At 46.5% G+C, this 27,941-nt stretch overlaps 3 pseudogenes; 1 reads left to right on the top strand and 2 right to left on the bottom strand.

The window, feature by feature from the left end:
• Positions 1–2,747: 2,747 nt before the first annotated feature.
• Positions 2,748–3,566, bottom strand: LOC149355719 (protein dpy-30 homolog; annotated as a pseudogene).
• A 440-nt stretch (positions 3,567–4,006) lies between these two features.
• Positions 4,007–8,998, top strand: LOC149355720 (uncharacterized; annotated as a pseudogene).
• A 7,530-nt stretch (positions 8,999–16,528) lies between these two features.
• Positions 16,529–27,924, bottom strand: LOC149355721 (uncharacterized; annotated as a pseudogene).
• Positions 27,925–27,941: the final 17 nt, after the last annotated feature.

Consider the following 27,941-nt stretch of genomic DNA (forward strand, 5'->3'; position numbering starts at 1 on the left):
AAGAAGGGAAGGTCATTGCCGTGTCTTGGATGTGCGCATCTAATTGAATGCGCTTCGCGCGTATGAAGTTCCGTGCGGTGTTGCATCGCCGACCGCAGCATCGCGCATCTCTGAAAAGGTGGGTGCAAATTTCCCGCACAAGTGGTATGGGCTGTGGGTCAGAAAACATGCCCTGGCCTCAGAGGTCACCTGATCTCACTCCGTGCGATTCTTGTTTTTGTATGGGGCTTCGTAAAATCACTTGTGTACAGCGTCAGCACGTTGACAAGCATCGCTGCGCTGAGGGCCCGCATTGAGCACGCGTTCGACCAGATCACTTATGGAATGCGGGAAAATATTTTCAGAAGTTATGAAGTACGTCTGGAGACATGCATTCAATTCAACGGCGACCGCTTTCAAGGCGGAGCTGCACAGGATCTCGAGAATACATCGAGAAACGGCCACCAAAGTCCTGCCTCATGCAAGTTAACGCAGCGCCGCTGCTCTTTACCCGGCCCTGTGCAAATAAAGCGGAACGAAATGGTATTCACACAGACAGCATTGTACAGAAATGCTTTCAGGAGGGTGTCAAAGCGCTCATATGAAACCACACCGGTCGCGAACAGACGGAAGCAGACGACACTCGAAGCTCGAAAAGATTTATTGCGATAGGCAATCGAAAGTGATCAAATTTAGCGCAGTTTTGGCCGAACTAAGTTTTTTGCGTCCTGTTAAAAAGTATTTGAAAGAGGGTCTTCAAACCTCCCGTCTTCGGCGATCCACTGTGCAGTTGGTGGTACCTAATCTAGTGTGCACTTAATATTTCCTTCGAGATCATCAGGTAGTTGATAATCTCGCTTAATTCGCTGATCATTGTGCGTCGTTTCGCACGCAGTTCTTTCCATTCCTTGACAATTGCTGTCCGTGTTTTATTCGCGACTGTTGGCATGCTGATAACGCCTATTAAAGCCACTTTAATTATTGGATCTCAGAGTGAGTTTCTGAGAAAAACTCTTGCATCTCAAACCTTATTTGTTTTGCTAGTATTTACGCGTGCTTCTGACGTGGCGTAAAATAGACAACGCTGATTTTCGTAGCCTTATACGGCAGTCTCTCTCCCATATGTCCCACAGCTATAATGCAGTAGCTTTAACGGCTTTATGCCATGGCCTGTCTAGGGATGATAGGCGATGTTAGGTAATCTATAGAGCGATTAAGGAGTTTGTTTGACCGTCGCGACTGCGCGCAACTCTACCGCGATTTAGAGATCTAACGCCACCTGAGGAGCGAGTCCGGAAGCGGTGCCTTTTAGGGCGAGCTTTGGCTTGTCGCCAGAGGTGTGCGCCGTGCCGGTTCCGACCGGCGGCAGCGTGGTGGTCGTTTTCAGTTGGCGGCGGCGCCGTAAAAACCGATAACACAAATTAAGAGAAAGCTGTTTCGCTACATCTTTCTTTGTTAAACAGGTTGAAATTCTTTGCTGTTCATGTTAGGGGCTCATAGGACCACATACAGATGTGTTGAGAGCGAGAGAAATGAAAAACGATTTGTATTATTTTTCAGCCGACACTAAAACAAATTGGCACATATCTCAATGCGCGTATGCTGAGTGTGTCCATATATATTCAAGTTATATAGTAAAGTCCCATTAAGTTATTGCATTTATTCTACGTAAGCATGCATACGCTTTGCTAAAACTGCCTACTGTCCCTTCAGTACTTGGGCAGCGTCTGTTTTATACTCTTTTCCAACCAGATCGGCATACGCGGAGACTCAACAGGAACGCGTTTAGTGCACTCACCAGATTGCCTGAGATGGTCCATAGATTACATTTTGCTGCAAAGAACTTGCGACTGAGCCTAGTTTAAGTGCCCAGATAAACCTTTCAAGAATCACATACAGCGATTTTGACTAATTGCCAAAATTTTATTATGCACTTCTGTGTTGTGGCAGTGAATGTTATATGCTCAAAAGCCAGATAGCTACAAAATTTCAAGCTACTTTTTGTGCAATAGAGAACTGACAGATGTAACTGCTAGCGTGGAAATTTATGAAGCTCCTTTGCATTTTAGCATTATGTAGTTTCAAGGTTACAGACCACTTGCAGACAGTTCCGACGGAACGCCTAAAGGGCCAAGTCCAATTGCCCAAATGGGATCGTTACAGGAACTTTTGAAATGCATTAGACACAGGTGAAAACAGTTGGTGGGTTACCTTTGAAAAATTCCAGAAGCTGAATGCGAATACCATATTGTGCAAGCCGTTTTGCAGGTGACTGCTGTTTTTTATTTTACAGTTATTTGACGTCGAGGAGCAGAAGCACCTTGTACAGCTAGTAAAATGAAATTTCAAATGCAGACAGTGCACGCGTTTCTAACTTGTTTTATTGACAACATGTCAATTTCTCTTGCTGTTCTGCAAGGCTTTCGCAAAATGCTAACTCTTCAAGGTGAGCGAGAACATCAAATGGGTGTGCGAAACGAGACTGACAGCAGTGATGCAGTTTGCAGGAAAACCATAACTCCCTCACATGTGCTCACTGCATGGTCAGAAAAGCACCAGACCTCCAAGGGATTTCCAGAAGCACTCGACCTTATGAATTTAAATGGCCAGTGCAATGCACAGCAGTGTTTAAACTCTCGCGATCCAACGCAGCGAGCAGTGCAGGCAAATCGCAGGAACAACTGCGGAGACACGGTGAAGCGGATGTGGTGTTCGCACACATGTAAATAAGAATAAAAAAATACAAGTCTCCCTTTGTCTCGCTCTCCTCAGTTCAGACTTCCGTGCTCGAACTGCGCCTTTTTCCGTATCAGTTAGTCGGCCAAGTACTCCATCGGGTTGTGTGGTCTGCAACGATGAGACGGTAATGACCCACAAAGCAGACTTGGTAAAACAGCGTACTCACCGTTCGTTGACTAGAGTGAATAATGCTTGCACGAGAATTGGGACTACAGTCTGGTCTAAGTACTGCCTAAGCGGCAGGGAGTGAAAGTCGGTGTCCATCTTAGGTTTCCTTGGTAAGCTGGGGCCGACGTTCTCCTTGTCGGCGCCCGCCTGTAAGGTGAGAAAGAAAGTGCATCCCGAGAAATAAAGCAAAACGCGTGTAAGCACACTGCAGTCGACACCGCTGCGTGCGCCAGCAGCAATTCATTGGCGTAAGACTACCGCTGTCTGAAATGGCGTGGAGGGCAATTTCACCTCAGTGTTTTCCGATGCGCCGGTAGCCACCGTGTCGGCAGCAGCGCAGACCTCGTCGTCCGCTTCTGTCTTGGCCACGCTGTTCTGACCTGGAAGAAAGAAATGGGACATCTCATTGCACTACTGCACTGACGGCATCGCAAGAGAATTTTTTTTCTTCTCACGGGCATGCCCGAACCAGTAACACTAACAATAAGCCCGTCTTTAACTCTGCTATTTGTTAGTCGCTCAACGTTTCAAAGTGCAGCACAACGCATACACGCCAGGTAGTTTGCGTACCCGGCTGTCAGCTCATAAAGGATAGTAACTAAATCGAACGGAAATGGGTTGTATTAAAAGATGCGAGGCGAAAGAGTGCAGTGGGAAAGAGCCATTCTACCTTCCGCCATAATCCACTACGAAGCGGAAAAAGCGTCACGAAACCGGAAACCTCCGCTTAGATTTGGCTTCGTTTGGATTCCTAAGGGGCCTTCTTGATTGGTTTGCGCCTCCGTAGCCGTACACAGCCGTAGCCACGAAGTCGTTCAGTCCGCAGTCCGTAGCCTGTAGAGGCATGGAAGAAAAAAAAACTTTTTCCTCCATTTGTAGCGGAGGGCGTAATCAGAGTAAGACGATCCTCGTTGCAATTGGCCATCCGAGAACAGACGTCACTGCGCTACGCTACGTCACTCTGTGGCGACTTCGGGCAGCATTGCGCTTCAACCAACAGGGAAAATTTCAACTATTCGTGAAAATCCCTGCTCGCGCCGCGTTCCTTGGTGCGCCTGGTGTGCATATCCAAAGGTGCATCTCTTCCTCGCTTCTTTTTTGTTTTCCTTTTGCCTTGAGCATGGAGATGAACACTTGGGACGGCGCTGCTTCAGCGGCCACAAGTAAAAATTCCGAACGAAAATGGTGCAAGTTTTGCGGCAAGGCGTTCTCAAATACTAGCAATTTAAAAAAAACACGTGAAGAATATTCACGAGGAAGTAGCGTTGCAACGTGTAAAAGACGAGGAAGCGCTCACATTGAGGCACGGCCTTTCTCGTGCGGCTTATGTGCGAAGCATTTTGCCACCCTCCGTGACCTGCAGCGGCACCAGGTGCAAGAACACAACTTCGAGGATGAAGCGGAGAATGCAGTCTTCGACTCTAATAAAGGTAAGAAACGAAGTCGATACTATTGTATGCACGCACGCAGTGATCAAGGCAGCAAAGGGCCAAAGCGGGAGGCAGACGCACGCTCGTTATAGCTTACTAAAGTTGCAGTTTATTCACCTTTCGAGTGAGCGCATTTTAAGTTCCTTAACACAAAGCGCGTTTTTTTTATTTATTCGCTTACACTCACCCTGCGAAACTTGCACGTGGTTTTGTGCGCAAAAACTTCGCGATGACATGCACGTTTTTTAAAGGGACCCTGAATTGATTTCGATGGGCATAGTCTAGTGCAACAAATCTGTAGAGGTAGCCTTTGCGGTTATTCGAGTGAAATGTGAAACGTAACGTAATATATCCTTTGAAAGTCAAGACTTGTCTTAGTTATTTTGCACTTATTCGTAATGTAAGGTGTATAGTTTGTACAAAGCATACGTAGTCCAATCATTCTGAAGTGTTGCATGACTCAGCACTTTACTAGTAATGAGAGGTGTGCAGAGTTTGTACAAAGATGCAGTCATGCCTCGCACTCATAGCATGACTGTGCACTTTAATGTTTTCGCATTCTCGCTGAATAGTAGTGTTAAGTGTGTCTGCAGAATTTTTTTTTGGTATCCTAGCTCCTCCATAAGCAAAGCGACAAGCAGCGCACACTTTCATATTTTAGAGTGGCCACTGCAGGAAAAAAACAGGTCGTTCGGCCCGTCCATGCAGCAGACTCGTTGCTACAGGCCTTGCTTATGATTTGTTGCATGCACCTGCGATGTCTTGACAGAACTGCACTTCATATCTCCGTCGAAACTGCAACGTGACACAGGCACGCGCAGACAGGACACACGACATTGCCACGGCATGCGCTGGCTTGGCAGCGCTGAAGCCATCGTAATTGCAACACGCAGAAGCGTGTAGGATAAGCCCAGCGTTGTTCTGCCTTTGGAAATCAACAGCGCTGCCCTGAATTTGTACTCCAAGTACGGGGCCATGTAAAAGGTTGCTGTGCAGGAATGAGTTTTTGCAGGGGGTAGTAAAAGTGAAATACTTCCATGTAACAGTCTGTATAACCACTTAACCTGTACCTAATATTTGCTCCAAAAATTGTTCCCCATGCGCTAGTAGCAGCAAAAAACAGCAAGCAAGTGACTGATAAATTTTAAGAATAAAAAAGCTGGGAAACGCAGTTCTGCACTGCAGGCAAAAGTCTAAACATTTGCAGCTAAATCCGGGATTGTCATGCGCACTTGGTAGAGGCAGAGCGCCAGTAATAGCGCGAGAGTATTGCATGTGTTCCCACTCCATAGCACAAGCACTTTTAATTAGTGTATGTAATAAGTGAGAACTTTAATTTCGCCTTTCTTTTCAAAAAATGCAAGCAGTTTGATACAAAAGAAATTGACAGAGAAGTTTTGCCGAAATTCTATAAACGTGCAAAAGCAGAACTGGGTGAATATTGCCTCGTCTTGTTACTTTACTGTTGGCTTTCTAAGGATGCCTTATGCCGTTATTCGTGTGCTATCATTGTGTACACTTTTTTCTCAAAATGAAGCACACCTTTGTTCGCGCCTCAATTTTTTCGTTTATTTCTTTTTTAGTCATGGTGTGTCATGAGTGGTCATGGACTTAACATCATATGTTGGCATCGTGTCATAACTATGTTACAATGCTGCTGTGAGGCTGTGGTTGCTATGTCGCCGTTGCTATGTTCTTGGCACAAACCCACATACATCGGCAGATCTTCCTCGGCGTTTACCGTTCGGAATCGTGCTTTCACAGTAATAACTAGCAAATACTATGTCGAGTGCTTAGTTATGTTTACAATCTTTCCGTTTCAGAATTTTGCACTTGGAGAGGCGGAGAGGAAAGCAAAACTTGCTGCCATTTTATAGCTTCAAGAGGAAGAAAAGAATGTGCATAAAGGGTTTTTAAACGCTACCTGCACTGCCACCGTTCCGGCTCGCATGAAGAGCTTCCTATAGAACAGCGTCAAAGGCAGGAAAAGAGGCAAGGAAGCTGCAAAATCGGAGAACACTGATGTGCTACTCTAGAGGTCACGAAGAAAGATGGCAAGGTATATATGTAGCGTTTCTAAAGAAACACTACGGACACTTCAATGAGACCTGCCGCCAAAGGCTGTCACAGGATGAGGCCAGAGTTCTCACAGGTTAGCCACTCCTCTTGTACAAAGTATTTGTGCACGCAGTGTCTACTGTACCGGTATGTTAAAATGTGTAGAATCTACACTCCGCCAACCCTTCAGTAAATGGGAGGCGAAAGTGCAATAAAATGTATTTTAGGGGGAAGATATTGTTCATTGAACTTGAGTGATCCTTTCAATAATATTCATTCTTCTGCAATGCATATATGGCACAAAAGCGGTGGGACGACACAAAAATGCCTACTGAAAAATGGGAAAAGGTATGTCCCAGAAAACGAGGAGGCGGAAGAAGTTGTAGTATGGACACAGCTTAAGAAACAAGTGGCCAATGCCGCTCAAATGAAGCCTAAGAGCCAATGGCGTCGACCAATTCTCATGATGTCATGGCTAATCCCAAGGGGCAGCATTGCAGGAGGGTGGCAAAATAAAGGGGATTAGTTGCGGCTTAATTGGATTAGCTCATGGAAATCAGCTGACACCACTGACTGGAGGGTCTTCTTTGAGAGCTATTTGCCACTTTATTCTCGAGTTGTATCTGACTATAGTGCAATTCATTTGAGGCTACTTGGTTGCATGAAAGGGTGAGAAACAATTGATCCATGGCACATTGCAGAGACAGCACAGTCTATACGAACTTCGTGCCGTCCAGTTTAGGCGTGCTTTTTTGAAGGGATCTAGTCTTTCCAACTGAACATAATTAGGAATGCCATCCAGCGCTGAACTACTCCAATGTCTGTTCTTTTGTTTTTCTCCTAGTTTCATTGACTATCCTAGGCCTGTCGGTCAATCGGTTGACATTGCACTTTATCCGTAAGAAGCTGGCTTGAGCTCCATGAAACGTGTACGGAATGACAATTGCACTCGATGCTAGACTCTATTTTTTGGCTGCCTGTCAAAAGCGTAGGCATTTTGTTGCTGATAAAAGCAACGCCACCGGTCTAACGGTTGTATAAGGGGCATGTTTTTTCGCATAAGACAGGTTCGTCTGCAGTGAACGTTCAATAATTCGAATTATTTGAATGTTTTGGCACTTCATTAGTAACGCTCGCAGGAATGGATCAGAGTTTTGAGTGTTCAGCTACTGAGCTGGAGTACCCGGGATAGAACCCGGCTGCGTCAGCTGAGTATCGATGAAGGCAAAATGAGAGAAGTGTCCATGTCCTGTGCAATGTCAGTGCCCAAAGATCCCTAGGCGGTCGAAATTATTACCGAGCCCTCCACTACAGCACCTCTTACTCTCTTGCTTCTTTCACTCCTCCCTTCCCTCATGGCACAGTTTGAGGCGTCCATGGAGGAAGCGAGGCAGTTGCTGCGCAATTTCCTTTCCTCAAAAACCACTAATATAAAATACAAGCCTGCACAAGAGTTGAAATCACAAAAACCGAACAAACAGCCTTTGTATTTCAGTTTATATATGAATGGCATGCCCTCCAGTTGTCTCTGACTTAGCAGCAGTCATTAGGGTGTTGAAACCAAAACCGCTGGAGAAAAATATTCACTTAGAAGTTATTCATCTTGCATGAGTGAATTCTACATTGTGACTCGTGCACAGTATTCTCTTGTGCACAAGTCCCAAGAAACAAAGATCGCGTTCGAAAATTTGGTGACCCTAATCCTTTGAAGGTTGCTGTCAGGCGAATCGGTGCATTTTTTGAATATGCAGAATGAAACGGGAGAGAATGAGAAGCACATGTCATTATTATTTTCTTGTCCACATTTTCAATGCTGTTATAGTCTGCATTTATAACAGTCTGTATATAACTTTTCTGTTTTGCATTGCAGTGTGCATGTTTAAACACTCAAGCTCCTAAGTATAAAGTCCATCTGTCTGTCAAACAACTATTTTGTCGTGTGCTCCAGTGCCAGAAAAGTGAAATGAAAGTTGATGAATTTTTTGTCACCCGGTAAAAGAAACAAAGCTGAAAGTGTAGGAATCCGACCAGAAGTATTTGTCACTTTATTACATGGCTGTAGGCCGATTTACCAGAGATGTTAACATTTTTTTTCTCTACAGTTTTCAGGTCGGTTAGCAGAAGTGCCTGCAAAAATCATTGTGCACAACATCCGAGCAGGCACAATTGGATCAAGCCCACGGATGCAACTTGTGACCACTAAGCACCTCGGTAACATTGCAGATAAGTTTAGAATTGGCAAAACAGAGCAGATAGATCCAGACGATTTTAAGTGCTTAATTTTGGGTCGAAGAAATGAGGGCAGAAAATGAGTCGCCACTGTTGCATTACAGGAAGACGGGTGACCCCAACAGTCATGATGGTGAGTTTGAACTAGCATTATTGATGTTCCCACAACGACAGTTCCTTCAGAAATCGGGGGCAACGAAACTGTGCATTGACTCCACCCACGGCACAAATAAGTACAAATTCAAACTGGCAACCCTGCTCACAATTTCTCAAGATGGATCTGGTATCTCATGTGCATACTTGATTTCAAAAAGGATGAACATGGGCACCATGGTGAGGGTTTTCCAGGCAATCAAAGAATTAAACAGAATACAGAGTCAGGCATTTATGTTTGATGATGACCTAGTTCATGGCAATGCATGGGAGCAGGTGATGGGTCCCTTGAGGACTCGACTGCTTTGCAGCTGGCATGTACTACACAGCTGGAGCACAGGCCTGAATACGGTCACAAACAAGGACTGCAGGAGCGAAGCAAAGGATATGCTGCACACCCTGATGAAGTGCAGAGATGAGACGGAGTTTCAAAACTTGCTCCCTGCATTTCTTGGTATCCACTCCAAAGAGCGGCAGCTTAATCGCCTTTCTCCAAAGGAGCTGGAAGAGCTGGATGGCTTCATCAGATATTTTGAGAAAACACACACAAAGAGGGCATGGCAGTGGGCTTACTGCTATCGGCAGTACATTGGTTTAACAACAAATAATCACTAGGAGTCAATGCACAAGACATTGAATTACTCTCACTTTGGTGGCAAGGTAAATGGGCGATTGGATAGAATAATCAAAGTACTTTTTAGTTTAACATCCGAAAAGCTTTACAAAGCTTTACACTTGTGAAAGGAGGAGCAGACCACCGCAAATCTGCCCTATTTAGGAAGCATGAAGAGGGGATTGAGCTTTCTAAGTCCAGTACTAAGAGAGTGGGAGATGGCCAGTGGCATGTGAAGTCACATAGTTTGGTGAACTTCAAGCACACAGTGCAAAGGAGTAGCAAATCGTGCAGTGGGTTCGAGCTTGACTGTAAGAAGTGCAAGGCTTGCCACAACATGTACACATGCACATGTTTTGACCATGCAACGCATGCGCACATGTGCAAGCACATGCATGCAGTTGCTATACTAGACCTACAGTCGTGCCAGACGCAGAGCAGCAAGGCCAGCTGCTCAAATTGTCATTCCAAAGATGGAAGCCAAGACTATGCTATGATTTATCATGCAGGCTCTTTAATGGCCAGTGCTCAATATATTATGCACAGCATCAGCAAGGCTTCACACCAAAAATATCAGCAGAAATAACTGAAATTCTGAAATTGAAAGCTGGGTCTACTTTCCAAATGCTGATTAACCAGTTTCCAGAGAAAACTGCTGAGGAGCAAAAGTTAGCAGACGAAGACCTGACAAAGTTTGCTGCAAAGCCTAGCCTTGCAACCACAATACACAGATCACTGAAAAAATAAACCGTGGCTGGTGCCTGCAAATAAGTACGTTGAAAGGCAGCCATGGTATGGAGCACCGAAACAAGGCAAAATCAAGCCTGCATTGGGTCGTCCTCCCACTTTGCAGCAGCAGGAAACACTAAAACAGCAGCTTATCTCTCATGAACTGGACAAAGAAGTCCTGATTATTCATACTGGAACTGATCACAATTATTGTAAAATAAAATAATGCTTCCTTGCATATCGAACTTTGACCAAAGCTGAGAAATGTGCAGTTTATTCCTGTGCAGCAATATATTCATGGAGTGCATTGACTGGAAACTGTGAATAGCAAGCATAAATAAGTGAGGCTGTAGATAGTGCATCTGTTAAAACATAAGGGGACACTCTAACTTAATGTGTGCTGCTGCTCGTGTAACATACTGGTGCAACGATTACGGAAGGAAACATGCAAGCATGCCCAAAGAAGGCCAGTGCTTTCCTCAACTTGTCTTAAAAAAACATAGGTATATCACGCTTTTGAGTTGCCTCCCATGAAAAACGAAACAGCACTACACACTGAATTGGTAAATTTGAATAACTGTTCTTGGCCACATGCGCATTTTTATACTGCTTGCACCTGTACATAGATCTGGGATATGGTGTGCAGCCATTTGATGGTAGCTTAGATGGTGTGTGCGATAGAGCGCGAGAGGCACCTCCAACCCTGTCACGTGTGCTGTTGGTAAGTATGTGTGCATGGAGTGTACATAGATGCGTAGTATACTGTGCAGCCGTGAGGCAGTGGCTTGGATGGTGTGTGTGTTAGAACACACCATCCATATATAGAAAGTGTGTAGGTATGGAGTGTACATAGATGCGTGGTATAGTGTGCAACCATGTGGCAGTGGCTTGGATGGTGTGTGTGTTAGAGCGCGAGAGGCACCTCAAATCCTGTCACGTGTGCTGCTGGTAAGTATGTGTGCATGTTGCGTAAATAGATGTGTGACACGGCGTCCAGACATGGATCGATGGGTTGTCGTGAGAGAGAGGCACCCCCAGCCTTGTAATGTGCACTGCTGTTATGTGTGACCCAGTGTACAGACATGTGCAGTTGCTTGGGTGGTGTGTGAGTGACAGACAGACATCTCCATTGTTGTCACATGTGCTGTTGTGAAGTATGTGGGCATGTAGTGAAAATAAATGTGTAACATGGTGTGCAGCCATGTGGTGGTTGTTTGGATGGTGTGCGTGTTCAAGAGCATGAGAGGCACCTCCAACACTGTCACAGGTGCAGCTGGCATGAAGTATATAGCAAGTTCTCAACGCAAGCTCAGATAAATTTTATAATACGCTGAAGTAAGAAAACAGTCTTATGGTTGTGTATATATGCAATCTGGGAAGCATGTACGAATTAAACTCAACTCTCATCTTCCTGTTAGCCAAAATATTCACAGTAAGCATTGATGTAACATCTGTGCCCAGCACTAACATGCGATTAAGATAAAAAATCACAGAGCAGAAAACGAAGTGTTAACTGAAAACGTCGATGAAACATGCTCACAAGCTGTTGATGACGACTGACAGCATGAAGGGAACAAAGATTAAAAAAAAAACTTGGGTGAAAAGGTCCATGAGACATGCTCAAGAGCTGCTGATGATGACCCGGGCAGCAGAGATGCTGTTACTGAGGCAGCACCAGGGGCATGCATGTCTGTTCCCAAAACATCTGCGCAAATGTTTTCATTTCTGGCAGCATGACGGCACTGAACAATTTCCAAGGAAAGTGCACCTCTTTGTTTTGATGGACCAGATGCTGTGGCACAAGCAAACCTAAAGACTAAGCCTACGTGCATATGAATGTATTGCTGGTATTTTACTGCAGTGTTTGCCTATTTCCTAAATGCATTTTCATCCTCATTTATTGAAACCTGCATAAGCAAAAGTTGTGTGGAATGCCAGTTAGTTTTTGGATGGATAAAATTCTACTGCAGCAGGCCAAAGCGGGCAGTTTGTATTAAGTGTAGTCAGGTGACGGCTGCTGCTACCCGAGAGCCATGGTGCCCTGAATTATAGTGAGCCTACCTTACTGTGCAAGTAGTGGCAACATCAATGATCCTGAGTACAACTCCAATTAATGCTACGGGTTTGCAGGCTACTGTCTTGAGCCATAGTAACATATCGGTTGAGGTTGAAGAAAGTCCGCACCTCCACTAACCATTCTAATGCACGACACCGCACGTGGTACCATGCTCAACCCGCTACTGACATTTCAGGTCGTGCTGCTCTGGCTGCCCGCTGCTTTTCGCCCCTTTCCACAAGTTTAGTCATCCGCTCGTGGCGTCAATTACGCGGTCGGTGACCGTGTGCTCTGCGCCGTAGTGGACGACACTCCAAACCTAGCCCGTATACCGCTACTCCCCTGGAAACCCAGCCCCTCATCGACGTCATGGATCACCGGACCCGCCTACACAGTAAATATACCGTGATCTGCCGCATGCCACCTGGGGCACGACACCGCACGTGGCACCATGCTCAAACCGCTAGTGACATTTCAGGTTGGTTATATGAACAACTGCAGTGAACGTAAGACTAGCAACCGCTGCCTTGTAGTGGTGTCTGGACCCTATGTGATCAAGTGGCGTAGCGCTTTCGAATGTGTTGCGACTGTATAGCATCCCACCTGTTATCCGAGCTAATGTTATATCTATGAGGTGATGATGAGCTGAACCCAGGCCCTCCAACTGCACTCGACAATTCGTCTGTTTTCGACACTCTTAAACGCCTCGAGAACGCGCATATTGCCATGTCTACTGAACTAAGAGAACTTAAGGCTACCCAAGACAACCACGGAAAGCTACGGATATAACATTAGCTGGGATAACAGGTGGGATGCTATAGAGTCGCAACACAGTCGCAAAGCGCTACGCCACTTGATCACATAGGCGCAAGACACCGCTACAAGGCAGCAGTTGCTAGTCTTGCATTCACTGCAGTTGTTCATATAACCAAACTGAAATGTCAGTAGCGGGTTGAGCATGGTGCCACGTGCGGTGTCGTTCCCCAGGTGGTGTGCGGCAGATCGCGGTATACAGGGTCTGTTCTGAAAGTAGTAGGACGCATTTTATTTTATAAAACTTAATCAAGAGAATAGTACAGACGATTAGAATGTTTCAAATTAGCACCCTTCCGCACCTACACGCTGCTGCCAATGAGTTTTCCAGTTTTCGTACGCCTCCAGGAACGCCTGGACCGGAACGCTGTTTAGCTCCCTGTTGAACCTGTTGAGCCACCTCTGTTGAACCACCTCTACCGATCCGTGATGCTTCCCCTTGAGCGTCGATTTTATTCTCGGGAATAGAAAAAAGTCTGGTGGGGCCAAGTAGGGGCTGTAGGAGGCCTGAGGCAGCGTTGCCGCCTTGTGCTGGGCAAAATTCGGGGCCTTCATTCACATGATGAACATGCTGGCAGATCTCTTTCCGGTTGGCCTTTTGCTCCTCTGTCAACACTCCCGGCACCAACTTCGCGAACACTTTCCTCATGGCTAAGTTTTCTTTCACGATCTCAAAAACTTGGGTTTGAGGAATGCTCATGTCATCAGCAATCATTCTGATACTGATCCTGCGATCACAGTTCAGTAAATGTTTCACTCGCTACACATTTTCGTTGGTCTGGCTGGTCGAAGGGCGTCCGGAGCGGTCGACGTCTTCCACACTTTCCTGAATTTCTCAGAACCGCTTTTTCCACGCAAAAAAACACCTGATCTACTCATGGCAGCGTCAACGTAGGCCTCCTTAATCATGTCGTGAGTCTCTTTGCCCATTTTACTAAGATTTACACAAAATTTTATCGCGTACCGCTGGTCCAGTAAACGCTCTATGATTCTGCGTGACGAGACGTTTCGACAACGGTTCACAATACAAGTGACCTGCTCTCTTCAACGGCCGAGAGCCGACTGCCAATTTTCCTCAGCATTCCCAATATCCCCCTTCAACATTCCGGCACGCGCAGACCGCCTCTCGTCCGCCCTTTCACCCAGGAAAAAACCAGTCCTACTACTTTCAGAACAGACCCTGTATATACTGTGCACGCGGGTCCGGTGATCCATGACGTCGATGAGGGGCTGGGGTGCCAGGGGAGTAAGGTATCCGGGCTAAATTTGCTCTGCGCCGTCCACTACGGCGCAGAGCACACGGTCACCGACCGCGTAATTCACGCCAAGAGCGGATGACTAAACTTGTGAAAAGGGGCGAAAAGCAGCAGGACCTTAAATGTCAGTAGCGGGTTGAGCATGGTGCCACGTGCGTTGTCGTGCATTAGAATGGTTAGTGGAGGTGCTCGCTTTCCTCAACCTCAACCGAGATGTTACTATGGCTCAAGACAGTAGTCTGCAAACCCGTAGCATTAATTGGAGTTGTACTGAGGATCATTGATGTTGATACTACTTGCACAGTAAAGTAGGCTCACTATAATTCAGGGCACCATGGCTCTCGGGTAGCAGCAGCAGTCACCAGACTACACTTCACACAAACTGCCCCCTTTGGCCTGCTGCAGTAGAATTTTATCCGTCCAAAAACTATCTGGCATTGCACACACCTTTTGCTTATGCAGTTTCAATAAATGAGGATGAAAAATGCAGTTAGAAATAGGCAAACACTGCAGTAAATTACCAGCAGTATATTCATATGCACTTAGGCTTAGTCCTTAGGTTTGCCTGTGCCACAGCATCTGGTCCATCAAAACAAAGAGATGGCATTTGCTGCAGTTTCATTGGAAATTGTTCAGTGCGGTCATGCTGCCAGAAATGAAAACATTTGCGCAGATGGTTTGGGAAAAGACCTATATATGTCCCTGGTGCTGCCTCAGTAACAGCATCTCTGCTGTCTGGGTCATCATCAGCGGCTCTTCAGCATGCCTCATGGATATTTTCACCCATGTTTTTTTTTAAATCTTTGTTCCCTTCGTGCTGTCAGTCGTCATCAACAGTTTGTGAGCATGTTTCATCGACGTTTTCAGCTAACACTTTCTTTTCTGTTCTGTGATTTTTGATCTTAATCGCATGTTAGTGCTGGGCAGAGATGTTACATCAATACTTACTGTGAAAGTTCTGGCTAACAGAAAGATGAGAGTTGAGTTTAATTCGTACATGCTTCCCAAGATTGCATATATACACATCCATAAGACTGTTTTCTTGTTTCAGCGTAATACAAAATTTATCTGAGCTTGCATTGAGAACTTGCTATATACTTTATGCCAGCTGAACCTGTGACATTGTTGGAGGTGCTTCTCATGCTCTTGAACACGCCCACCATCCAAACCACCACCACATGGCTGCACACCATGTTACACATTTATTTACGCTACATGCCCACATACTTCACAACAGCACATGTTACACCAATCGAGATGTCTGCCTGCCTCTCACACACCATCCATGCTACTGCACATGCCTGTACACTGGGTCACACATAACAGCAGCGCACATGACAAGGCTGGAGGTGCCTCTCTCTCACGCGAAGCCATCGATCCATGTCTGGACGCCGTGTCACACATCTATTTATGCAACATGCACACATACTTACCAGCAGCATACGTGACAGGGTTGGAGGTGCCTCTCGCGCTCTAACGCACACACCATCCAAGCCACTGCCACATAGTTGCACAGCATACCACACATCTATGTACATTCCATGCACAGATACTTACCAGCAGCCCACGTGACAGGGTTTGAGGTGCCTCCCGCGCTCTAACGCACACACCATCCAAGCCACTGCCACATGGTTGCACAGCATACCATACATCTATGTACATTCCATGCATAGATACTTTCCCGCAGAACACGTAACAGAGTTGGAGGTGTCTCTCGCGCTCTAACGCACACACCATCCAAGCCACTGCCTCATGGCTGCGCTGTACACCACGCATCTATGTACACTCCTTGCGCACATACTTACCCGCAGCACACGTGGCATGGTTGAAGGTACCTCTCGCACTCTATCGTACACACCATCCAAGCTACCACCAAATGGCTGCACACCATACCACACATCTATGTACAGGTGCAAGCAGTATAAAAAGGCACATGTGGCCAAGAACAGTTATTCTAATTTATCAATTCAGTGTGTACTGCTTTTCCGTTTTTTTTTTCATGGGAGACAACTCAAAAGTGTGATATACCTATGTTTTTTTAAGACAAGTTGAGGAAAGCACTGGCTTTCTTTGGGCATGCTTGCATGTTCCCTTCCGTAATCGTTGCACCAGTATGTTACACGAGCAGCAGCACACATTAAGTTAGAGTGTCCCCTTATGTTTTAACAGATGCACTATCTACAGCCTCCCTTATTTATGCTTTCTATTTACAGTTTTCAGTCACTGCACTCCATAAACATATTGCTGCACAGGGATAAACTGCAGATTTCTCAGGTTTGGTCAAAGTTCGATGTGCAAGGTAGCATTATTTTAGTTTCCAGTAATCGTGGTCATTTCCAGTATGAATAACCAGGACTTCTTTGCCCAGTTCATGAGAGAGAAGCTGCTCTTTTAGTGTTTCCTGCTGCTGCAAAGTGGGAGGACGACCCAATCCAGGCTTGATTTTGCCAAGTTTCGGTGCTCCATACCGTGGCTGCCTTTCAACGTACTTATTTGCAGGCACCAGCCACGGTTTATTTTTTCAGTGAGCTGTGTATTCTGGTTGCAAGGCTATGCTTTGCAGCAAACGTTTTCAGGTCTTCGTATGCTAACTTTTGCGCCTCAGCAGTTTTTTCTGGAAGCTCGTTAATCAGCATTTTGAAAGTAGACCCAGCTTTCACTTTCAGAATTTCAGTTCTTCCTGCTGATATTTTTGGTGTGAAGTCTTGCTGAATGGTGTGCATAATATATTGAGCACTGGCCATTAAGGAGCCTGCATGATAAATCATAGCGTAGTCTTGGCTTGCATCTTTGGAAGGACAATTGGAGAAGCAGGCCTGGCTGCTCTGCATCTGGCATGACTGTAGGTCTAGTATAGCAACTGCATGCATGTGCTTGTACATGTGTCCATGCATTGCATGGTCAACACATGTGCATGTGTACATGTTGTGGCAAGCCTGGCACTGCTTACAATTAAGCTCGCAGCCACTGCACGATGTGCTAGTCATTTGCACTGTGTGCTTGAAGTTCACCAAACTTTGTGACTTCACATACCACTGGCCATCTCCCACTCTCTCAGTGCTGGACTTAGAAAGCTCAATCCCCACTTTATGCTTCCTAAATGGGGCAGATTTGCGGCGGTCTGCTCCTCCTTTCACAAGTGCAATAGCCATGTTGTAAAGCTTTTCGGATGTGAAATTAAAAAGTACTTTGATCAATCTATCCAATCGCCCAATTACCTTGCCACAAAAGTAAGAGCAATTCAGTGTCTTGTGCATTGACTCCAAGTGATTATTTGTTGTTTAACCAATGAACTGCCGATAGCACTAAGCCCACTGCCATGCCCTCTTTGCGTATGTTTTCTCAAAATATCTGATGAAGCGATCCAGCTCTTCCAGCTCCTTTGGAGAAAGGCGATTAAGCTGCCTCTCTTTGGAGTGGATACCAAGAAATGCAGGGAGCAACTGTTGAAACTCCGTCTCATCTGTGCACTTCATCATAGTGTGCAGCTTGTCCCTTATTTCACTCTTGCAGTCCTTGTTTGTGACTGTATTCAGGCGTGTCCTCCAGCTGTGTAGCACATGCCAGCTGCAAAGCAGTCGACTCTTCAACCGACCCATCACCTGCTCCCATGCATTGCCACAAACAGGGTCATCATCAAACATAAATGCCTGACTCTGTATTCTGTTTTTTATTTGATTGCCTAGAAAAACCTCACCATGGTGCCCATGTTCACCCTTTTTGAAATCAAGTAGGCACAGGGGATACCAGATCCATCTTGAGAAATTGTGAGCAGGGTTGCCAGTTGGAACTTGTACTTATTTGTGCCATGGGTGGAGTCAATGCACAGTTTCGTTGCCCCCGATTTCTGAAGGAACTGTTGTTGTGGGAACATCAATAATGCTAGCTCAAACTCACCATCATGACTGTTGGGGTCACCCGTCTTCCTGTAATGCAACAGTGGCGACTCATTTTCTGCCCTCATTTCTTCGACCCAAAATTAAGCACTTAAAATCGTCTGGATCTATCTGCTCTGTTTTGCCAATCCTAAACTTATCTGCAATGTTACGGAGGTGCTTAGTGGTCACAAGTTGCATCCGTGGGCTTGATCCAATTGTGCCTGCTCGGATGTTGTGCACAATGATTTTTGCAGGCACTTCTGCTAACCGACCTGAAAATTGTAGAGAAAAAAAATGTTAACATCTCTGGTACATCTGCCTTCAGCCATGTAATAAAGTGACAAATACTTCTGGTCGGATTCTTTCACCTTCAGCTTTGTTTCTTTTCACAGGTGACACAAATTTCATCAACTTTCATTTCACTTTTCTGGCACTGCAAAGCACACGACAAAATGGTTCTCTGACAGCCAGATGGACTTTATTTTTAGGAGCTTGAGTGTTTAAACACGCACACTGCAATGCAAAACAGAAAAGTTATATACAGCGTGTTATAAATGCAGACTATAAAAGCACTGAAAATGTGGACAAGAAAAGAATAATGACATGTGCTTCTCATCCTCTCCCGTTCCATTCTGCATATTCAAAAAATGCACCGATTCGCCTGACAGCAACCTTCAAAGGATTAGGGACACAAAATTTTTGAACGCGACCTTTGTTTCTTGGGACTTGTGCACAAGACAATACTGTGCACGAGTCACAATGTAGAATTCACTCATGCCAGATTAATAACTTCTAAGTGAATATTTTTCTGCAGCGGTTTTGGTTTCAACACCCTAATGGCTGCTGCTAAGTCAGAGATAACTGGAGGGCATGCCAGTCATACATAAACTCAAATACAAAGGCTGCTTGTTCGGTATTTGTGATTTAAACTCTTGTGCAGGCTTGTATTTTATATGAGTGGTTTTTTAGGAAAGGAAATTGCGCAGTAACTGCCTTGCTTTCTCCATGGACGCCTCAAACTGTGCCATGAGGGAAGGGAGGAGTGAAAGAAGCAAGAGAGTAAGAGGTGCTGTAGTGGATGGCTCGGCAATAATTTCGACCGCCTAGGGATCTTTGGGCACTGACATTGCACAGCACATGGACACTTCTTGCATTTTCCCTTATCGATACTCACCTAACGCAGCCGGGTTCTAACCCGGGTACTCCAGCTCAGTAGCTGAACACTCAAACCACTGAGCCATTCCTGCGAGGGTTACTGATGAAGTGCCAAAGCAGTTAAATAATTCGAATTATTGAACCTTCTCTGCAGACGAACCTGCCTTATGCGAAAAAACATGCCCCTTATACAACCGTTAGACCGGTGGCGTTGCTTTTATCAGCAACAAAATGCCTACGCTTTTGACAGGCAGCCAAAAAAAAGAGGCTAGCATCGAGTGCAATTGTCATTCCGTACACGTTTCATGGAGCTCAAGCCGGCTTCTTACGGATAAAGTTCAATGTCAACCGATTGAGTGACAGGCCTAGGATAGTCAATGAAACTAGCAGAAAAACAAAAGAACAGACATTGGAGTAGTTCAGCACTGGTGGCATTCCTAATTATGCTCAGTTTGAAAGACTAGATCCTGTAGTGTTCGGGCTTCTTTGTGTGGCGGGCCCGGGAGAGCGCCGCAGAGAGACTGGAGGCTGCTGTGGTCTCAGACGAACTGTCCTTTAATAACATATACAAAAGCATTTTATACACAAGACACTGGCGCCACGGTACGGACAAAGTGAAAGCGAAACTGAAACACGGTACGGACAAAGTGAAAGCGAAACCGAAACTCAGACGATACAACATATTCCCTCCCTTAGAAAAACATGTAATGATTAGCTGATTATTAACGATGATTGAACATGGAGTTGATATAATGCACACTTAAGGAAACAAGAAATAGCAGCATAGTTCACAACCACAGTATGACAGTTACAAAGGTGAAATGAAGAGCAGTCGAAAGTCACATGAAGTGAACAGAGAAGTAGCGCACACACATCACACACACTGGAACACTGAAGCACCTAGTTGCCTTGGTGTTTTCAGTCACATAACGACTTCTATGAAGGATAACCGTAGCGATCCGGTGGCTGTCTAGCTCTTGTAGGCTGAATGCGTCGGTGCTGAACTTCGACCGTTGGAGGATTGGGCATGCTTGGCAGTGCTGCGCCGTGGCATGCTTGTTCCTGTCTAGCAGACAATGGTGGATCAGCCGAGGTGGGTGGCAGTTTAACACTGTCGTAAGTGGACGATGACGAGGGCACCTTGGTGAGTCTTGATGCGTTCCAGATCTTCCCGTCATCGAGGAGAAACGACGATGGTCCTTTCCTCGCGATCACTTTACGCGGCTGACTGTAGGAGGGATCACCCTTGAATGCCACTGTAGGCTTCTTTACACGGACGAAGTCATCTACTGTCACCGTTGTCTGTCTTGCCGCCCGGCGAGCATCCGCGTATTTCTTGCTGTTTTGTTGCATCTCCACCACGCGTTGGCGCATCCGACGAAGTTCTGTTGCCGGATCAGTAAAGAAGGACGGTGATGGATGTCCAACAATGTCAAGCCGTGTTCTAGGCAATCTTCCGTGCAGTAGCAGAGCGGGAGCTATCCCTGTAGTAGCATGAGGCGTGCACCGGTAGATGCCGAGGTAGTCAATGGCTGCTTGACGAATGGGACGATGTTCGAGCAATGCTAGCTGAACGAAATTCTTGAAGACGCGGTTAAACCGCTCGACTAGCCCATTTGACTGTGGATAATAGAGAGACGAGTGCGTGAGACGAATGGCGCGCTCGTTCAAGAACTGTGCGAATTCTTGCGACGAAAACTGAGGTCCATTGTCGCTAACAATTTCGTCGGGGTAACCTTCGCGGGCGAAACTGGACACTAAGAAATTAGTCACCGTACTTGTTGAAACTTCGCTACAGAAGTGTACTTCCGGCCGTTTTGAGAAGCAGTCCATTAATGTAATAGCGAACCTACAGTCTTGCGGGGCTCTTTCCATGGGGCCGACGATGTCGATGGCCAGTTTTTGCCATGGACGCTCAGGCAGCGGTACCGGCTGAAGAGGAGAAACCGCAGTCTTGGCGCTTTTGTCGGCTGCCTGACAGACGCTGCAGTTATGGACGGCAAGCTCGACTTGCTTGTCCATGCCTGGCCACCAGAAGCGTTCCCGTAGTCGCGCCTTGGTACGAACTATTCCTGGGTGCGCTTCATGAGCCGTAGCTATTAGCTGCGGTGTCAGCGAGAGGGGAACAACCACTCGTTCTCCACGCATTATCAAGTCGCTGACCACGGAAAGTTCTTCGCGCACAGTGAAGTAGGGCTGCAGTTCGCTTGAAATGAACTTACGGAAAGGCCAAGTTGACTCAACATAGGCCTTGACGTCTTTCAAAATAGGGTCCTCGCTAAGAGCCTCCTTGAACTGCTCTTTTGTGAGGCAAAGGGGTGTAATGAGATTTAATATAATCTCCTCCTCAACGGAAACATCTTCATGTGAAACAGAGGCAGGAAGACGAGAAAGGGCATCCGCAACGGCGTTCTGTGATCCCTTACGGTACTCTACTGTGTAATTGTAGCGGAGAAGGCGTTCGGACACCGTGCAATGCGAAGAGGCCGCCTGCCCGTTCCCTGAGAGGACAGGAGGGAAACTAAGGCTTGATGGTCCGTGCGGAGTGTGAAAGGACGACCCCACAAGTACGTATGCCAGTGCTCGCAGGCCCAAATGCATGCAAGTGCCTCGCGCTCTCCAACCGCATACTTCCTTCCCGCCGGAGACAGCGTACGAGACGCAAATGCAATTGTACGTAGCTTGTGCCCGTCCAGTTGCTGGAGAACAGCGCCAAGTCCGCAGTCAGATGCTTCCGTGGAAACAATCACAGGAAGAGTCTCATCAAACATTTGAAGTACCCGGCCGGATTGAAGCAAGGACTTGATACTTCGGAAACTAGCGTCTGCAGCGGCAGTCCAACTGAAAGGTTGGTTCTTGCGAAGGAGGACTCGCATTGGTTCAACGATGTCCGCGATACTCGGGAGAAACTTCGCGTAGTATTCGACTAAGCCAAGGAAAGAGCGGAGTGCAGTTTCATCAGTGGGGGCAGGAGTATTAATTATTGAATTCACTTTTTCCGGCATTGGCGAGATACCCTGGGCGGTGACCTTGTGACCCAAGAAGGACAGCTCTTGTACGCAAAAAGTGCATTTGTCATTTAGTTTGAGTCCTGCATTCTTGATGCGCTGAAGAACAGCCGTCAGGTTGGTCAGGTGCTCCCGCTCATTCCTGCCGAACACGATGATGTCATCGATATAGAAAAGAACACCTTAACACCCCTGAAGAATTCGCGACATCATTTGCTGGAAAACGGCAGGGGCCGACGCCAATCCAAAACAGACTCGCTTGAAGCGGAAAAGCCCTTCATGGGTTATGAAGGCGGTTAAGTCACGGCTGTCAGGGTGAAGCGGTACCTGATGGTAGGCTGATGCCAAGTCCAACTTCGAGAAGTGGGTTGCTCCTACGAGACTATGCAGGAGCTCTTCTGTGTGGGGAAGGGGAAAGCTGTCCGTGACGACGGCTTTGTTGGGTTCTCTCAGATCCACACATAATCGGATGCTACTGTCTTTTTTTCGTACCACGACAATGGGAGATACCCACTCAGAAGCGTTGATACGCTCGATAACGTCAAGTTGTTCCAGACGGTGCAGTTCCTTTGTTACCTGAGGTCTAAGTGTGAACGGAAGTCGACGGAGCTTCGATGTTACAGGTGGAATGTTGGATCTAACTTTGACGCGATGAATGAACCCTTTGGCCATTCCAAGGCCTTTGTCAAAAATTGTCCCGAATTCGGCAGACAGACATTCCGGAAGGTGTTTATTCTGCTCATTTCCTCCGATGGCAGAAGTTGTTGAAGTCTGAAGACAACTCAGAGAGGAACCGTCAATGTGCAGGTCCAAAGCTTTTATGGCGTCAACACCAAGGAGAGACGTGCCTTGTAATACAACATAGAAAAGAATAGAGGCGGAGCGGTCCTTGTATTTGACTTCTGAGTAAAAGCAACCACGCACTGGAATGGGCTGTTGCGAATAATCGAGCAACTTCACCTTAGGAGAGTAAAGCGTTGATGTTAGTTCGAAATGTTGTTTAAAAATACTGTCGGCTAAGATAGACACAGAGGAGCCAGAGTCAACGAGCAGCTTCAAAGGTGTCTGAGCAACAGAAACATCAACAAGAACACCGGCCCGACGGGGGCTACCCACGGAAAGAATGTGCAAGACTTCAGCCTCATGGGAAGAATTACTGCATGCGACCTTCTGAACAGCTACGGGGCTGCGTTTCCGCCGATTACAGACAGAGCGAAAGTGCCCCAGGCGGCCGAAATGTAAACAACGCTGGTCTTTTGCGGGGCAGCGCGGCTACGAAGCCAGATGCTGCAAAGAACCACAGCGAAAACAAAACGACGTGGAGCCACGCGAAACTTGAGAACCTTTTGGGGGGCGATCCGGAGGGGCCTGGCCGTCGGAACGGGAGGCACGTGAGGAAACCGAGCCGCGTCGTTCGGGCTGGATATTGGAACGGGTCGACATTAGGGAGTTCCCAGCTCCGCGTAATGTCACTCTGCTAACGTTTGCAGTAGAGAACTCGTGTAGCTGTTGTGCGGCTTGTTCAATCTGAAGCGCAAGCTGCACGGCGCGAGAGAAAGAAAGTGGGGAAATTTCGAGAAGAAGGCGTTCGCAGATGTGTTGAGAGGCGACGCCTTCCAAGAATTGATCACGCAGTGAATCCTCCACATCAACAAAAGAACAAAGCGCTGCGAGCTCTCGTAATGCGGCAACAAACTCCTGGATAGACTCGCCTGGCTGTTGAACTCTGCGACGAAAACGGTGCCGCTCAACAATTACATTGCTGGTAGCAGAGAAATGCAACGATACGGCTGTAATGGCTTGGTCATATACGGACGGTGAGGCTGGGGCTTCGGCGGTGCTTGCGTCAGCGGCAGCATGCGCGGAAGAAACCTCTTGGGTGATTTGTGAAGGTTCGGAAACAGGGATAGGCAGGGTGTAAAAAATACGCTGACCTTCTGTACCGATGCTGTGCAGAAGAAGGGCCTTGCGACGCTCGGGTGAGAAGGTCGACGATCTTGACGCCACGAGGAACGTTTCGAACATGCGGTGCCATTGGGGCCATGGAACAGCGGGACGGCCCGGCACGGGAAGGAACGGCGGCGGCGGAGGGATGGCGGCGCTCATGGTGCTGAAGCAGCGAAGGAAGGCTCAGGAACGAATATGAAACCTCGTCGCCATTGTAGTGTTCGGGCTTCTTTGTGTGGCAGGCCCGGGAGAGCGCCGCAGAGAGACTGGAGGCTGCTGTGGTCTCAGACGAACTGTCCTTTAATAACATATACAAAAGCATTTTATATACAAGACACTGGCCACACGGTACGGACAAAGTGAAAGCGAAACTGAAACACGGTACGGACAAAGTGAAAGCGAAACCGAAACTCAGACGATACAACAGATCCCTTCCATAAAGCACGTCTAAACTGAACGGCATGAAGTTCGTACAGACTGTGCTGTCCCAGCAATGTGCCATGGATCAATTGTTTCTCACTCTTTCATGCGACCAAGTAGCCTCAAGTGAATTGCAGTATAGTCAGATACAAATCGAGAATAAAGTGGCAAATGGCTCTCAAAGAAGACCCTCCTGTCAGTGGTTTCAGCTGATTTCCATGAGCTAACCCAATTAAGCCGCAACTAATGCCCTTTCTTCTGCCACCCTCCTGCAACGCTGCCCCTTAGGATTAGCCATGACATCATGAGAATTGGTCTACGCCATTGGCTCTGAGGCTTCATTTGAGGGGCATTGGCCACTTGGTTCTTAAGCTGTGTCCCTACTACAACTTCTTCCGCCCCCTCGTTTTTTGGGACATACCTTTTCCCCTTTCACAGTAGAAATTTTCGTGTCCTCCCACCTCTTTTGTGCCATAGATGCATTGCAGAAGAATGAATATTATTGAAGTGATCACTCAAGTTCAATGAACAATATCTTCCCCCTAAATTACATTTCTATTGTACTTTCGTCTCCTATTTACGAAGGCTTGGCGGAGTGTAGCTTCTACACATTTTAACATACCGGTACGGTCAACACTGCGTGCACAAATACTTTGTACAAGAGGAGTGGCTAACCTGTAAGAACTCTGGCCTCATCCTGTGACAGCCTTTGGCGGCAGGCGTCATTGAAGTGTCCGTAGTGTTTCTTTAGAAACGCTACATATATACCTTGCCATCTTTCGTCGTGACCTCTAGAGTAGCACAGCAGTGTTCTCCGAATTGGCAGCTTCTTTGGCTCTTTTCCTGCCTTTGACGCTGTTCTATAGGAAGCTCTTCATGCGAGCCGGGACGGTCGCAGTGCAGGTAGCGTTTAAAAACCCTCGATGCACATTCTTTCCTTCCTCTTGAAGCTATAAACTGGCAGCAAGCTTTGCTTTCCTCTCCGTCTCTCCAAGTGCAAAATTCTGAAACGGAAAGATTGTAAACATAACTAAGCACCCCACATAGTATTTGTTAATTATTAGTGTGAAAGCACTATTCCGAACGGTAAACGCCGAGCAAGATTTTCCGATGTATGTGGGTTTGTGCCACGAGCATAGCAACGGCGACATAGCAACCACAGCCTCACAGTAGCATTGCAACATAGTTATGACACGATGCCAACATATGATGTTAAGTCCATGCCCACTCATGACACACCATGACTAAAAAAGAAATAAACGAAAAAATTGAGGCGTGAACAAAGGTGTGCTTCAATTTGAGAAAAAATTGTACACAATGATAGCACATGTATAACGGCATAAGGCATCCTTAGAAAGCCAACAGTAAAGTTACAAGACGAGGCAAAATTCACCCAGTTCTGCTTTTGTACGTTTATAGAATTTCGGGAAAACTTCTCGGTCAATTTGTTTTGTATCACACTGCTTGCATTTTTCGAAAAGAAAGGCGAAATTAAAGTTTTCACTTATTACATACACTAATTAAAAGTGCTTGTGCTACGGAGTGGGAACACATGTAATACTCTCGCACTACTACTTGCGCTCTGCCACTACCAAGTGCGCATGACAATCACGGATATAGCTGCAAATTATTTAGACTTCTACCTGCAATGCAGAACTGCGTTTCCCAGCTTTTTATTGTTAAAATTTATCAGTCACTTGCCTACTGTTTTTTCCTGCTACTAGGGCATGGGGAACAATTTTTGGAGGAAATATTAGTGGCAGGTTAAGTGATTTTACAGACCGTTACATGGAAGTATTACACTTTTACTACCCCCTGCCAAAACTCATTCCTGCACAGCAACCTTTTATATGGCCCTGTACTTGGTACACAAATTCAGGGCAGCGCTGTTGATTTCCAAAGGCAGAACAACGCTGGGCTTATCCTACACGCTTCTGCGTGTTGCAATTACGATGGCTTCAGCGCTGCCAAGCCAGCGCATGCCGCGGAAAGGTCGTGTGTCCTGTCTGCGCTTGCCTGCGTCACGTTGCAGTTTCGACGGAAATATGAAGTGCAGTTCTGTTAAGACCTCGCAGGTGCATGCAACAAAGCATAAGCAAGGCCTGTAGCACCGAGTCTGCTGCATGGACGCGTCGCACGACCCGTTTCTTTCCTGCAGTGGCCAATCTAAAATATGAAGGAGTGTGCGCTTCTTGTCGCTTTGCTCATGGAGAAGCTAGGATACCAAAAAAAAATTCTGCAGACACACTTAAGACTACTGTTCAACGTGAATGCGAAAACATTAAAGTGCACAGTCATGCTATGAGTGCGAGGCATGACTGCAACTTTGTACAAACTCTGCACACCTCACATTACTAGTAAAGTGCTGAGTCATGCAACACTTCAGAATGATTTGACTACGTAAGCTTTGTGCAAAGGAGACATTCTAGAGGCCCGTGTACTGTGCGATGTCAGTGCACTTTAAAGAACCCCAGGTGGTCGAAATTTCCGGAGCCCTCCACTACGGCGTCTCTCATAGCCTTAGTCGCTTTGGGACGTTAAACCCCATAAACCAACCAACCAAACTATACACCTTACATTAAGAATAAGTGCAAAATAACTAAGACAAGTCATGACTTTCAAAGGATATATTACATTACGTTTCACATTTCACTCGAATACCAGCAAAGGCTACCTCTACAGATCTGTTGCACTAGACTATGCCCACCGAAATCAATATTCAGGGTCCCTTTAAAAAACGTTCAGGTCATCGCGAAGTTTTTGCGCACAAAACCACGTGCAAGTTTCCCAGGGTGAGCGTAAGCCTGTAAATAAAAAAAAGCGAGCTTTGTGTTAACACACTTAAAACCCGCCCACTCGAAAGGTCAATAAACTGCTACTTTTACTAAGCTATAACGAGCGCGCGGCTGCCTCCCGCTTTGGCCGTTTGTTGCCTTGATCACTGCGTGCGTCCATCCAATAGTATCGACTTCGTTTCTTACCTTTATTAGAGTCGAAGACTGGATTCTCCGCTTCATCCTCGAAGTTGTGTTCTTGCACGTGGTGCCGCCGCAGGTCACGAAGGGTGGGAAAATGCTTCGCACATAAGCCGCACGAGAAAGGCCGTGCCTCAATGTGAGCGCTTCCTCGTCTTTTACACGTTTTCAATACTACTTCCCCTTGAATATTCTTGACGTGTTTTTTTTTAAATCACTAGTATTTGAGAACGCCTTGCCGCAAAACTTGCACCACTTTTGTTCGGAATTTTTACCGGAGGCCGCTTAAGCAGCGCCGTCGCACGTGTTCGTCTCCATGCTCAAGGCAAAAGGAA

Source organism: Amblyomma mixtum, chromosome 3 (assembly GCF_055824585.1).
Source record: "Amblyomma mixtum isolate Tamu chromosome 3, ASM5582458v1, whole genome shotgun sequence".
Classification (NCBI taxonomy): Eukaryota; Metazoa; Arthropoda; class Arachnida; order Ixodida; family Ixodidae; genus Amblyomma; species Amblyomma mixtum.